Source organism: Bubalus bubalis, chromosome X, assembly GCF_019923935.1.
Source record: "Bubalus bubalis isolate 160015118507 breed Murrah chromosome X, NDDB_SH_1, whole genome shotgun sequence".
Classification (NCBI taxonomy): domain Eukaryota; kingdom Metazoa; phylum Chordata; class Mammalia; order Artiodactyla; family Bovidae; genus Bubalus; species Bubalus bubalis.
Window position 1 is genome coordinate 131,283,881 of NC_059181.1, and position 12,449 is coordinate 131,296,329.

Genomic DNA, 12,449 nt, shown 5'->3' on the forward strand with positions numbered 1-12,449 from the left:
TTCAATCATTCCTACTTCCGCAAAAGGAAGCTTTCAGGAGCAGGGTTCAATCATTCCTACTTCCGCAAAAGGAAGCTTTCAGGAGCAGGGCTTAGGATCACACAGCCTCCAGACCCTCTTTATTATCAGCTATTCTATCTGAGTCTCTTGTTTAAGTCCCAGAGCAGTGCTTACCGACTGACAGTGTGCAGCAGGTCTAGGGTGGGGCCTGAGGTTCTACACTGCTCACAAGCTCACAGGTCATATTCATGCTGCTGGTCCAGTAAGGTTCTAGAGAAAGTTGTCTCAGAGCCTATCACTTAAGGAAGGAAGAGGGGATGGTGAGTGAGAAAGAGAGAGAGAAAGTGGGATCAGCAAACCTTTGGGCAGGGTGCTGCAGTCTTCCAGTGGAGGCCCAGTACACTCAACCCAGGGGATGGGGAGAGCACAAGAGATGAACTTCCCGCAACTTCTGGTGCAGTGGCTTTCCTTTAGTCATCTTGGCTGACCCATTTTGTGAAGCAAGATTCAGGATAACTGAGGCAAAAATCACATTTGAATAGACAACAATGCCAATGCAGTTACAGCCCAGTTAGCTGGCACTGTGGCAGTCACCCCTAGGATGAAAAGAAAACCTGGGGAGAGACTGCAAACAAATGTGTCCTCCAAGTCTGTGTGAAGTCCCTAGACAAGAAGGAAAAGCCCCAGAGGATGCCAGGGGAAAAACCTGACATGTGTCAGTCAAGACACAAAGGAGGCTGAACAGGAAATAGAAACCTCTCAGCTGTCCTCAGCCCATTTGGTGATGTGACATCAGGGGGATGTCGGTCTTCATTCATTCATCTTTTATTTCCAAGAAGTTCTGGAATATCTCACAGGGACTTCTAATTTCTTACCTAGTTATTATGGTTTCCAGTTCTTAGACTTGGCCTAGATCTGTCAGGGTCTATTCAGGGTCACAGAGATGGAGAAGCACCCTGAGACTTTACTTATATTGCTGATTATCAGAGCCAGCCTTGGGAGTTTATGGTACCAGTCAAATGACTCAAGAGCAAATCAACTGCAAGAATATGATCCAGGTGAAATCTGGTTAGTAAAAAGGCATCCTTGAAAGAGGAGGGACTCATCTCTCATTTGCTATGGCTGAGAGTAGAGTCGGAGTTATTGGACTCATTGTGGGAACCCATGCCTCAGACCCAGCCCTGAATCGGGAGCAGATGACCTCTTGACGACCTACTGTCTGGGTTACTGATCACCCACTGGAAGAGGGGCCTGAAGCATGCCTGGGCAGGTGAACAGCCATCAGGCATTCCAGACTCACTGCACCCTACTGGTGACTCTGCTCACTATTTTAAGAAATTCTTTCCAATTTCTTCATTGCTGCTCAGAATTACTTCTGGCTTCTTTGGTTTCTTCAATATATTTGAAATCCTTCTCATTTTCAAGGGCTCAAAATGCCTGGGGATGAGGAAAAAGATTTCTTTTTTCCTCTAATACAGTTCTATTTAGTCTTCCCAGAGAATAACAACTTTGTTCATGCTGCCCATTTTGAAGGAATCTGCTTTCCTTCTGCAGCTATACACATTCTTGCTGGGGAAGCGTTCCTGCCTTAGAGAGCTCATCTTATGTTAAGTGGTGATGTTCTTTGTCCCCAGAGGAGTTTTCCTTCAGTGATAATATTGGGTTGGCCAAAAAGTTCATTCAGGTTTTTCCATTAACATCATACAGAAAAACCCGAACGACCTTTTTGGCCAACCCAATATTTCACCTACCTCCGTTTAAAAACAGGAAACAGAGGCACTGAGAGATTAGGTGACTTTCCCAAAGTTATGCACCTGGGAAGTGACATCCCATGGCCAATACGAAGGTCAGAAGGGACATTGAGCTTTATGCCATAGATATAAACTTTCTCCAAATGTCTGAGATAGTTATGATTCTGGACCATAGGGATTCCAAGGAAGTGGTTTATCTGCATGTTAGTCTTAGTCTGCTTCTTTGGGTATTTTGGCCTTCAGGTGCATCTTTGACTTTCTTTTTACAGATAATTTTATTCTAGGGCCAGTGGTAGATCGTGATCATGTCATTCTTTTGGGATAAAATTAAGAGTTACCTCAGGAGAAAAAGAAGGACCCCATTAGTATAGACAGAAAGGATAGAGAAGATGGGTATGAACTTGAAGAGGAGGCAGGAATGTGGCCTTGCGTTTTCAGGGTTGGGGGCAAATGAAGCCCCTGCATTTGTGGAGGCATTTTAGTTAATGCCTCCAAAAAAGAGGGCAGCAACAGCATCTCCATCAGCCCCATGATATCAGGGCAAAGACCCCATGGAGGCAAGCTCCTTTGTGGATATCACTAGGGTTCTGCCTTCTTCCTGGAATGTGCTATCTCTTCAAAGTCCATGTGCTATTTTCTGACTTCAGTAACTAAGGTTGTAGATATCAAGAGAAAGAAGCTGTCATCTTTCTGGCAATGAGCAGCACATTTTCTTCTCATGATCAAATGGATTTCAATTGAGCCAGCCATAGAAGACTACTCACAGTCTGTCCTAGGCAAACAGTCCCCTGTCACAGGTTCTGCGATCAGAATTCACTCTGCAATGTCATTGTCCTGACACTGTCATTGTCCTATATTGAAATGCCACTAAGGCCTTCTAGTATACTCACATCCTAAGTGATGAACGTTTTGAATTAGACTTCATGCAATGCCCATGTATTCCTTAGTACAATGCATAGTAAAAAAAAAAAAAAAAAAAAAAAAAGAACCTAATTTTAACCTATTGCAAAGCACTTGCTTCCAGGGAAAGAATTGAAACAAACCTGTTGCCTAAAGGCAGTCAAACAAGGTGCGGCCTCAGAGATGCCAGTTTGAAAAAACAGCTGTGGTTTTGGTCCAAGATAGACTGAGCTATAGCACACTTAGATTGCCAATAGAAAGCCCATGCAAATTGACATTCCCCCCTTTACTTTTCAGATCCCTTCCCACTGGAGGCAAGTGATGAGAGGAATCACCGAAAACGTGGCTGCTTCAAGGATCCTGAGCCAGATTCCACTCTCCTTGGTGTCGGGCATGACACGAATATCGCTGATGGTGCAATGACCTTTCAATAGGAAAAACTGATTTTTTTTTCCTTCAGTGCCTTATGGAATACTCTGAGACTCGCGACAATGCAAACCATCATTGAAATCTTTTCGCTTTGCTTGAAAAAAATTAAAATAAAACCAACAAAAAAATGGACATGCAAGATTCCAGTATGCGAAAACAAATGTTATTTTACAAAGTGTCAATTCAACAAAAGCCATTCTTTGATACCACTGCACAGTATACAAACACCATGTTCTTTAACACACATACACACAGACAAATTTCAAATTCCAATTCTGCGAACAGGCCCATCTCAGCTAAAATAATTCATTCCTCCTGATTTAAAGAAAAAAAAAATCTGACCTCCCTGTCTGGGAGGAGACTGGCATTTCTTCTAGGATCTGCTGACAAGATGTTTTTGGTATTTCCTGTTGGTGATGATGTTCTGTGCATCCTATTTCCTTTCAACATTGCTGAAATGTGTATATCTTTAGAATGTAAATGCAACATTTCAGAAAATTCAAACACTTTGGAAAAGGGACTCAACGGTGACTTCTGTGTTTTGAAACGGTTTTGTGAAAATGCGCTGCCAATTTCCCACTCGGTGAAGGGATGAACAGAACTTTCTGAAACTGACTTGTGTGTAGCAAGGGACGGGCACTCTTAGGCATACCTCTCGGTGCTTTCCTACAAATGGATCCCGGGGCTTTTCGAGAAGCCCGGAATTTCAGCTCACAGATGTGTTTTTCTTGCTTCCGTGTGCATCTTAAGTCAAGATAGCTGAGTATTTAGCATTGAGGTGAGGGAAATGCGGCCTACACTCCCAAATGTGTTTAGAATATCTTTCTCAGAAACAACACTGTGTTTAGCTCCGCTTTCTCTGCTAAGTATGCCTTTCAAAAATGTACACCATGGAGACAGGACCGCGTTGCAAGGCGGGCCAGTGGGTTCAGACCACAGTTCTCATCTGACTTTCACTCTTGCTAGGTCTGTCTTATCAGCTGTTGCCTGTGATTGCCTGTGGCTCTCCGTCAGACTGCATGTGTCCTTTCCTAGTTCACCAAGACTAAGATGCATTCCCAACCTACTGCTAAATCAAGGGCCTCAGCGTCACTCCCAGGTCCTTGCTTGGAGCAGTCTCTCTACTGACTCCGAAGATCGCACCACTGCTACACGGGCTATCAAGTAACTAACTGCGTACCTGCCGTTGGCATCATCAGAACAGTCAGAGGAAATAGTCTCCACTCACTAATTACCTCCTATATAATAACGTACGCTTTCTGTAGTTCAGTAGTCTGCTCTCATCAGCGACGTGCATTGGGAAGTTTCCAGGCTGTAAAAACTGGGAGCTCAAATTCATCTCCCCAAGTGTGACCCTTAGATGCTTTAGTTGACTCGCTGCACATTTGCTCTTGTCTTCAGAAAAGAAAGGTACAAGTGTGGTTTCCAATGAAACATTTCTGGAAAAGTGTAATATAAACTTTCATTCCAAAAACTGTGTCAGAAATGAATGACTCACCTGTCAAATTTTCAATGGTATTGAACAAAACAAACAGAAAAAAAAAAAAAAAAAAAAAACAAGAAAGCTGTTGTGTTTTTGTTTTCACAAAACTGTGATTTTTTTTTTTTTCAACTTCTGAATGCTATGATGTCCCAGCACGGGAAGCTAATGCTGTGCCAATATACGAGGTTGCATTAAACCAACCAACCTACACACAAACTTCTCACAGGCACTGGATAAATAGAAGTGGATGTTTGTTGACTCAAATCAGTTTTTCAGAGAGGAAACTTCACTGGGAATGAAGAGGCGGGTAAATTGGTTTGTTATTTTTTAAAAACGTGCATGTTTAAAAAAAAAAAAAAACATTGATTGCTTCAAATTTCTGCTACTAACTTCAAGCTACAGGAGTTTGGCGGTAGTCACTTGAAGATTTTTTTCCAATTATTTTCTTTTTGTTGTTAAAGCTGTACTTCAGTGAACAGAAACATTGCCAAGCAAACTAATGGCTGTAAAAGCGTAAATTGCATGTGTGGGAATAAATTACGGAGCCTCACTGCCATGAGGTATTGTACAAAGTTTTAATACATTTTGTAAATAAAATTGTAAAGAAAGAATTCTGTTTCTGGGCTTTGACTGTTCAAATTTTATTGGGATGCAGGTGCCAAGAAGTTATTAGTCACCAATTGACTTCCCACCAGAAGTCTCACCAATGATGTTTGGTCACCTTACTGGTGATCTTCACCAACTATTATGCCTTTCCCCACCCCAACTGCAACTGCAGTCGGGTTCCGACTCCTAATCTAAATGGAATGGGCCATGAAGACCCTTGATTAGGTCTGCCAGGATCACCACCAGTGAGGCGGCATCAACAAACAGCAAGAAGCAGGACTCCAGTTCATATGTGAAGGAGGAAAAGTTTGACTTCAAGACCTTCATTCCCACTCATCATCTCCTCCACCCTCAGGGACCCTCTCCTCAGACCTATCTGCCTTGACCCTAACCTCAATCCTCCATCCTCTCATTGCCAGATCTGGCCTCCCAAGGAAGGGCCCAAACTCAGAATTGATGATCTTCAAAAAAAAAAAAAAAACCTCCAATTGCTCTCCCATGTCATCACACATATGTGTTGTCGTCCTCTTCGTTAATTGGCTCTACTTTTTGCTTCTTTCATTACTGATAACAACTTTATGTTCCAGTGGAAAATCTTTATTTCACACAGGGCCACTGATCTAGAGTGGGGGATTAAATAATAAATCTAGGACTATACTGATCTTAGAATGTTTCCGAGAGAGAACCAAAATGCTAATGATCTAGTTTGAATTGTATATAGTGAAAATGGAATATAGTTTTATCCAACAAATAGAGCACATGTTTAAATATAGATCAGTTTCAGATGATGATTACCAAAGAAAACGGGGGGTGATGGTAGGAGAAAGGGGATAATTTGCAACTAAGCCAGAAAGGAACAGTGCAATTGAGATGCTAGAGAAATAAAGATATCTGGGGTTAGAGAGCTAGGGAACAAGGAATACAATGCCTCAGAGAGAGAAAGGTGGGAGCAGGAAAGGAAAATTCTCAGAAGTCTATGAAGTGTAGGATGATATGAACACCATGTGGTCAATCTGACCCACAGGCTTCAGCATATTACTATCATTTTCACTGTCCTCTGAAATGCCATTTACCTGGTAAAACACCCTTTCTAACTCAACTGCTTTCCTTTTCTTTGATTAGGACACCTGGACACGACTTAGCAACTAAACAACAACAGCCCCTGCCCCCCCAGAAGAGAATGATTCTTTAGGGAGCAGATTCAGTGACTAGATTATAGTGACGGTCCCCTTGGTGGCTGATGAAATCAGTTCAAGTGCCAAATGTTGTCCCCAAAACTTCCAAAATAATAGATTTCAATTTTACCAGGAACTCCAATTCCTTACCTCAGAGAAGTTCACCTCAGGTGCTGTGGTAGGTGATGGTAGAGGGCAACTTGGGTTTACCTAGGAATTGAGTGTTTTCCTCCTGGGAGGAAGGGAGGAGGTGTTTTTAGTCTTTCTCAAGTTAGTCCCTAGGTAGCTGTATGTCTGAGAAGGCAATGGCACCCCACTCCAGTACTCTTGCCTGGAAAATCCCATGGATGGAGGAGCCTGGTAGGCTGCAGTCCATGGGGTCACTAAGAGTCAGACACGACTGAACGACTTCACTTTCACTTTTCATTTTCATGCATTGGAGAAGGAAATGGCAACCCAGTCCAGTGTTCTTGCCTGGAGAATCTCAGGGATTGTGGAGTCTATGGGGTCGCACAGAGTCGGACACGACTGAAGTGACTTAGCAGCAGCAGCAGCTATATGTCTTACTGAAACACAGGATCAGAGTCACCAAACAGGTCTGCAAAAAAATCTTTGATCTTCCAATGTCACTCTCTCACTGTGCACAAGAGGAAACTGCTTCTGGCTCTCTGTGTTGGTTTTCTTGCCCTATTAACATTCACATCTGATCACACTTTGTCTATAGGACAGTCTTCAAAACAGGAAGGACAAGTGTATTTAAGGAAACCTTGGTAGAATTCTGGAAGAAACGGTCCTGCAAATCACCTTCCTGGTACTGGGTGAGGAGAAAGGATCGACTGTGACTTGGGGGAGATGAACATAGACTAGGAGGAGAACAAATGGAGAAGCAAGAAGCAAAGCCATTATTCCTCAGACTCCAGACTCAGTGAAGCAGAAAGATGCACTGGCACACTGTCTCATAAGGGTCACAAACCACCAAAGTCTATTATCAGTTGGAGAGTTCCTTTCAAAACTGAGCCAGCTATTTGGCTACTCTCAGCCATACCCCTCCTCTTTTAGCCTTACCCTGTTGGACCGGGTTTCCTGGCCACCCATTTATTATCAGATCACTTGGCAGATATGAAACTCAGCAACAATATATCTGCATTCAGTTGTGGGAGCACACAGAACTGAGAGTCCCATCAGGAAATCTCTTTTGAATCTGAGGTTACTGGTAGGACTGACAGTTTCACCCCTATCATTCTAGACTAAAGAAAAGACAAGATCTGGGCACTGAGAATTAATGAAACTTGCCTCTAGAACTGAAAGTGAAAGAATGAAATTGCCTCCCCTACATCTAAGATTGAGAGTCATGGACCAGTCATTATAGTCTGTGAAGATGGTGCAATTGGACTTTCTCAAAATGTTCCCTGGGAGGGCACTGTTGTTAGGAGAGTATGGAGGGAGGTATTGGGAGGATCAGTCATTGTCCCAAACCTACTGCACTTTCTTTGCATCCTCAACCCTGAGAGTTCACAAACCCATTTGAATAGGCAGGATACCCAAGTTCTTTGATCGCCATCGTTGTCCTTGTAACAAAACAGCACCTGGACAAGACAGCTGGGGAAAGGCCTGCACTCCTTTCCTCTCCTCTCCAGGCTGAGGAGAAAGCAGTCTTGGTGGCAAGGCAGATGATGCCTACAAAGAGTCTCCATCCATCCATGCCCTGTGTTATGCTCAGGAAACAGGAAAGTCAGAAAACTGAATTTGCATTAATAAAAGTATGTTGTGCTCTGTGATTGCATGTCTGCCTTTAAACATGCCCTTTAAAACTACTTTAATTATTCTGAAGTGATAATTGGATTTTTTAAAAGCTTGTTCTACTCACTGTGACACAATAGGACCCGGAGGATGGAGAATTAGCATCGGGTCCATCATAGAGCAGGAGGTAGTTTTGGACACATTCTCCGGGATCGTCGATGCTGATAAAGTAAAAGCTGACGGTGACCGGTCTTCCAGCAGGAGCAAGGATGGCCCATTCACAAGAAGTACACCTTGATGATCAAACCAAAAGTTAAAAATATGACAAAATCGGCTTCCCTGGTGCCTCAGTGGTAAAGAATCTGCCTGCCAGTGTAGGAGACACCGGTTCACTCCCTGGTCTGGGAAATCCCACATGCCTTGGAGCAACTAAGCCCATGCACCACAACGACTGAGCCTGTGCTCCAGAGCCCAGGAGCTTCAGCTACTGAGCCCACCTACCACAACTACTGAAGCCTGCACCCTAGAGCCCACGCTTCACAACAAGAGAAAGCACCCCAACGAGAAGCCCACACACCGCAACGAAGACTAGCCTCCACTCTCCACAACTAGAGAAAAGCCCTCTTAGGAACAAATACCCAGCACAGTCAAAAATAAATGAATAAATACATAAATACATAAGTATTTTTTAAAATATGACAAAATCAAAAGGTATAAGCTAATTACAAAATCTTTATACCTTATCTGTGCCTCATATGTAGATATATATTCTTTAGAGAAATAATAAACACAAGTAGAATTAAAAAAAAAAAAAAAAGAACTAGAAAGAGCCCCAAAAGAAGACTTCAGCTCTGCTCCTTCACTTGGGTTTGTGCTTCCTAATATAATCAGGTGGAACCTAACTGCATTTCTCTCTGTGCCTCAGAAACTGTGGACCTTTTGAACTAAGGAATCACACTGGCCCATGTAAGCGTCTAGTTGTTGAAAACCTCAGAATGACAACTTCCCTGCCAAACTGCCTACTCTTTGAGCTGGAGGTATTTGCTTAGATATTGACTCATGATGCCCTAGTTACAAAAGTGTAAAAGAACCTGCAACAACAGCCTAAATAATAATCCTCTCCTCGTGACAGCAGCTTTGGTAAAATTACCCCTGCAGTGGTTTCACTGAGCCTCAGTCCTGTAGCAAAATGGTTGATTTTAATTTTTCCTAATAAATATTATTTAAGCCTGAACAAGTCAATTAAAGTTCTGGCAGCAACTCGCAAGAAGCTTGAATGCAAGGCTGACAGGATGATAGAATGTTACAAATATTTCTAAACATTGCAGTCTTTCCCCATGTGAGGGCTAGTTTTCTTGAAAGACAGGAAACCCTCTCTAAACCTGGTAAAGCCCTCTAGGCCTGCATTTTCCCCCATTTACAGTATAGCTTCAGAAAAGCTTGCTACACCCCATCACCTCTTCCTTAATGATAATACTATGGCTTCTGCCCCACCACTCTATAGGAACTGCTCTGGCCAAGGTCATCAATAAACTGTAATCCTACTTTATTGTAAGGGATGTCAAACTGTGACTCTTAGGCCATATCTGGCCCATCACCTTTTTTGTGAATAAAGTTTTATTGAAACATAGCCATATCCATTAACTTACTACCTGTGACTGCTTTTACCCTCCAATAGCACAGCTGAGTAGTTACAAGAGTATTGCCCACAATGTCTAAAATATTTACTTACTCGCTCTTTGTAGAAAAGCCTTGCTAACTCCTACTTTATCCAACTTGTTAGTCATTATACTATTTGATCTCTTTCTAGAATTTGGTGCTATTAACCTCTCCCATCTTGGTAGTCTCTATTCGTTTGACTTCTGTGACCTCACTTTTTCCTGGTTTTCCTCCTGCCTGGCTGCTAATTTTGCTTCTGCTTCATGCTTCCCTCTCCTGTCAATGTCACTGTTCTCCTGAGTTCTATCCTGTTCCTTCCTCTGTACTCTGTACACTCTGCCTGGGTACTGTCCCATGGTTTCCATCTCCACCTACATTGTGTCTCTCAAGTCTTCATTTCCAGCTTAGAATGCTGTCTTGAGTTCCCAATAAGTATATTCAAATGTCTAGTGCACCTCCTCATTTGGATTTATCCCATAAGCACAAACTCAACATTTCCAACACAGAAACCATTGTCTCTGCTCTTACCCTCACCCCACTGCTAAACAAGACATCCCTCTGAGAGCTCTGTGCTGTGTGCTGTGCTTAGTCACTCAGTCGTGTCTGACTCTTTATGACCCCTTGGACTGTAGCCCACCAGGTTCGTCTGTCTATGGGGATTCTCCAGGCAAGAATACTGGAGTGGGTTGCCATGCCCTCCTCTATGGGATCTTCCCAACCCAAGGATCAAACACAGGTCTCCCACATTGTAGGTGGATCCTTTACTGTCTGAGCCACCAGGGAAGCCAAAGAATACTGAGACCTCTATCTTGATTTAAAACCACATTGATGTAGAGTAAAACAGAATATAAGAGTAGATCTCTTAAATCTTAAAATTGGCATATGTGACCACCTGAGAAAAAAGTAGGCTTGCACTCAAAAATAGAACCCACCGTACAATGACAATGAAAAGACACATGTGTCAGTTTAACATCAGTTTGTTAGATGTTACATCTTACCTGTAAGATGTAGTGAAAAGTGTATGATTCTTCTCATTTTTTGGGGTCCCAGAGTCATAATGTGGTTTGCACTCATGTGGAAGAAAACCAGCTCGTATTATCACCAAAGAAGAAATAGGCAGGCTTGGAACCACCTACCCAAACCACTCCCTGAAACACAATATGAGACGGTCCTGATCACCCTGAGGGAGATACTAGGTGGAACCTGGATGGAATTAGAGAAAGAACAAGCAAAGAGGTGGTGGGGGTGCGGGGGGTGGGTGTCGGTTTACAGAAAATCAAACCTGTGTATTTGTGTAAGCAGACCATTCTTTCGATTTCTCTCCTTTACCCTTGCCATCACCACAGAGGGTTGGGCTATACAGAGAAGACAATAAGACAAGGGGTCAATCACCCCACCCAGAAACCTGGTAATCAACCTTGTCTGCTCCCTCCATCATCCTTTCCCTCAGTCAAGTCCTGATGATTCTACACCCCCATCTGTCTGAAATTGAGTCTATGAATCTCTACCTTAGTTTGAGCTTGAAACATTCTAGATGGTGTAATGCAAGAGCCTTTCAGTTTTTCCTGCTCTCTTTAGTTTGTTTTGTTGTTTATTTTTTTAATATACATTTATTTATTTTAATTGGAGGCTAATTACTTTGTATTGTATTGGTTTTGCCATACATCAACATGAATCTGCCATGGGTGTACATGTGTTCCCCATCCTGAACCCCCCTCCCTCTTCCCTCCCCATACTATCCCTCTGGGTCATCCCAATGCACCAGCCCCGAGCATCCTGTATCATGCATCAAACCTGGACTGGCGATTCATTTCACATATGATATTATACATGTTTCAATGCCATTCTCCCAAATCATCCCACCCTTGCCCTCTCCCACAGAGTCCAAAAGACTGTTCTATACATCTGTGTCTCTTTTGCTGTCTCGCATACAGGGTTATCGCTACCATCTTTCTAAATTCCATATATATGCGTTAGTATACTGTATTGGTGTTTTTCTTTCTGGCTTACTTCACTCTGTATGATAGGCTCCAGTTTCATCCACCTCATTAGAACTGATTCAAATGTATTCTTTTTAATGGCTCAGTAATACTTCATCGTGTATATGTACCACAGCTTTCTTATCCATTCGTCTGCCGATGGACATCTAGGTTGCTTCCATGTCCTGGCTATTATAAACAGGGCTGCGATGAACATTGGGGTACATGTGTCTCTTTCAATACTGGTTTCCTCAGTGTGTATGCCCAGCAGTGGGATTGCTGGGTCGTATGGCAGTTCTATTTCCAGTTTTTTAAGGAATCTCCACACTGTTCTCCATAGTGGCTGTACTAGTTTGCATTCCCACCAACAGTGTAAGAGGGTTCCCTTTTCTCCACACCCTCTCCAGCATGTATTGCTTGTAGACTTTTGGATAGCAGCCATTCTGACTGGCATGAAATGGTACCTCACTGTGGTTTTGATTTGCATTTCTCTGATAATGAGTGATGTTGAGCATCTTTTCATGTTTTTTAGGCATCTGTATGTCTTCTTTGGAGAAATGTCTGTTTAGTTCTTTGGCCCATTTTTTGATTGGGTCATTTATTTTTCTGGAATTGAGCTGCAGGAGTTGCTTGTATATTTTTGACATTAATTCTTTGTCAGTTGCTTCATTTGCTATTATTTTCTCCCATTCTGAAGATTGTCTTTTCACCTTGCTTATAGTTTTCT

The 12,449-nt window shown here is 42.7% G+C and overlaps 1 protein-coding gene and 1 long non-coding RNA gene across 6 annotated transcripts in view; one reads left to right on the forward strand and one right to left on the reverse strand.

Annotated features, from left to right (window-relative positions):
• GRIA3 (glutamate ionotropic receptor AMPA type subunit 3) overlaps positions 1 to 5,174 on the forward strand; it is a 309,119-nt gene extending 303,945 nt beyond the window's left edge. For all 4 annotated transcript variants that reach the window (XM_006064985.4, XM_006064986.4, XM_025277145.3 and 1 more), the window contains one exon: positions 2,949 to 5,174. The gene's annotated coding sequence lies outside the window, so the exon portion shown is untranslated. The remainder of the gene's footprint in view (positions 1 to 2,948) is intronic.
• The window catches only part of LOC123331754, a 210,135-nt gene that overhangs the window by 124,382 nt on the left and 73,304 nt on the right, over positions 1 to 12,449 (reverse strand). For both annotated transcript variants that reach the window (XR_006548513.2, XR_006548512.2), the window contains exon 2: positions 8,212 to 8,377. This is a non-coding gene — a long non-coding RNA (uncharacterized LOC123331754). The remainder of the gene's footprint in view (positions 1 to 8,211; positions 8,378 to 12,449) is intronic.